The sequence below is a fragment of the Bison bison genome, unplaced genomic scaffold (genome assembly GCF_000754665.1).
Source record: "Bison bison bison isolate TAMUID 2011002044 unplaced genomic scaffold, Bison_UMD1.0 scf7180017864519, whole genome shotgun sequence".
Classification (NCBI taxonomy): Eukaryota; Metazoa; Chordata; class Mammalia; order Artiodactyla; family Bovidae; genus Bison; species Bison bison.
In genome coordinates this window covers 10943372-10945988 of record NW_011495072.1, presented here as the reverse complement: position 1 = coordinate 10945988, position 2617 = coordinate 10943372, and the positions used below count along the sequence as shown (strand labels likewise).

Here is a 2617-nt window from a genome sequence, read left to right as displayed (position 1 = left end):
GAGAGGCTACTGAGGCACCAGGTAGAAATGGACCCAGCTGCACAGGGTTTAGGCTGAAGGGGCCAAGGAGCCCCTCCAGGCTACCCTGGCCTGGCCATGGAAGCAGTCCTGGGCTTCTTGGAAACTCCAGAGCAGTCCTGGTCAACAGGGGGCAACTCTGGAGGACTCTGGGGAACCAGGGCTCTGGTTTCATGAAGGGCGGAGCCTTTCCGTCGCTGAAAGGCTCCGGGGGTGGAATGTCAACTAGGAGCGTCTCAGGCTCACGGAATGGATGCCACAAGCAGAGTCCAGCCAGAGGTCTGACTGGCGCCCTGCACAGACAAGGCACGGCCTCCACGTCAGATCAGGGGTGGGGCCCGAGTCATGGTGGTCCTGGCTGGGGCTGATGGGTGGTCCCGGGGCTGCCAGGCAGTCACAGAAGCAGTGCATCTCAGCTGCCCCCAGCACTGGCACGCAGGGTGAGTTGCTTCTGTGAGCCAGACAGAGGAGTCAGCAAGAGCCATGATGTCCCTGTACTTGGCGCTTACCTTCTGGGGGTCAGAAGAAACAAGCATGCTCAGCGTGGGGTCCAGAGTGTAGAGGGAGGAGCTGGCCTCCCTGGGAGAGGAGGGGTCTGAGCCGGCCCGGGATTTCTGCACATACACGGCCTCTGGCCTGGTTCCCAAGAGCAGCTCTGTTGTGTTCCCTGCCTCCACCTTCACCTTCCTGCTCCACAGACGCAGAGGAAAGGGGTCTGCAGCTGGGGGAGGCTGGGAGCGGGTGGCTTGAGGGTAAGCACTGTGCAGCCAGGGTGGTGTTGGAGGATTAGATTTTCAGGAGACAAGGCTGGGCTTCAGGTACTCCTGGAAACAGCTCCATTCAGGGGCTGGGAGGCTGGGGTCGGAATCCCAGGGCCCACCCTCATCTGCCCTGTTCGTCCTGAGTTCCTCAGTCTCCTAAGCCCCCACACCTCAAGCCAGTTCTCAGGCATTGTTTCTCCATCCTTCTCCTAACTGTCCCTGGCAGCAGGATGGCCCTCTAGATGACATTCTCAGTGTCCCTCCCCCACTTCTGGGCAATGGGTTCAGCCTTCGTCCAGCCTTAGATGGGGTGGGTGACTCCCACACATACCTCCTCATCCCACCCCTCTGTTTTGCATCCCACCCCTCATCCAGGGAGATCCGTGGTCCCAAGGGACGAGATTCCTCCAGCCTCCTCTCACCCAGACAGCCCTGGCAGAAAGGCTGACAGGGACGCCTGGAAACCTCTTCACCAGAGGCCTGACCCTTGGACGGTGATTCAGAGCAGGCATCCAGAGAGGCTGGGGTGGAGAGGAACCTCAGGCCAGGCTGGGGAGGGCTGCTTAGCAAGCGGAGCCTCAAAGAAGGGCCTATCCTTGGTGATCTTAAGGGAGGGGATGGATATATGCCTGGCTCACTGTCCCACGAGGAGCAGCGCTCTGGGTCATCCTCCCTGGGCCTGGTCTGGCTGCCTGCTATGGGTGTGCAGGGGAGGGCACTCATCCAGCGCCTCCATCATGCACTTCCGTTCCTGTCCGCGTTTCAGTCCGCTGCCCGGCGAGCACAATGCAGCCATTCAAAGTCTATTATTCAGTGAAGGGGGGGGGCGTCGGGGGAGTTCATGGCGCAGCACAAGAAGGCAGGCCACACAGTAGTAGATACTGTGTAGATACTAGTTTAGTTGAATAAACAAATAAACACATAAATTGAGATCATATAAATAAAAACATAGAAAAAAATCTAAAAACACACGTAACCTTATAAATAGAAACAAAGCATTTCAATCATGTAAATCTTAAATATAGCTAATGTTCGTGATGTATTAGGTGAAAAAAGCTTGTTATGAAATGGTAATATTCAATTTTATAAACAATTTTAATCACGAAAATCTAAACATAAAAATAAACATCAGTGTTTGAATCTAAACACTTTCTTGGCATCTAGTCTGTGACAGGCACCGATGTGCTGATGCTCACACCAACATTTTGAAGTAGGCTCTGTTATTTTCATCTCCAGGTTAGATATGAAGAAACTGAGGTGCAAAGAGGGGAGAGGCCATTTATGCCGCGTCACACCCCTGAGATGACAGGACAGCCATTTGAACCTGAGCAGCTTGTCTAGGGTCGCACAGAGTCAGACACGACAGAAGCGACTTAGCAGCAGCAGCTTGGCTTGAAGAAAAGGTACTGAAAGAAACAATGTCAGATCTCTTTAGGGTTTTGGGGGTGGGGGGCGGCTTCTATGTGATTTCTTCTCTGTGCTTTTCTATATTTTTCAACTTTTTCCCAAAAAGCATGTTATTTTTTAATCAGTGCCTCTCCTTTCCCTCTCCACCCCACACAAAATAAATGGGAGTTTTAAAAGTAACAAAACAAGACAAAATTGTCCCAGGAAAGTGCTGCTCCTGCAGCCCTGGGACTCAGTCCTGCCCAGAGCTGGCTGTTGGAGGGTGAGATCAGTGTCCTGGGACCCCCACCAGACCCTGGGAAGGCCAGTGGGAGGGCTCAACCCTCCCCTCTGTGCCACGTGGTCCCTGAGAGTCCCAAAGGCCTTGGGCTGTGCCCCTGAGGAATCTCGGGTCTCTTCATGGAGGCCACCCAGAGCGTGGGCTGGGTCCA

The 2617-nt window shown here is 54.2% G+C and overlaps 1 pseudogene; it reads right to left on the bottom strand.

Annotated features, from left to right (window-relative positions):
* Positions 1-2617, bottom strand: part of LOC104981777 — a 43760-nt pseudogene that overhangs the window by 10927 nt on the left and 30216 nt on the right.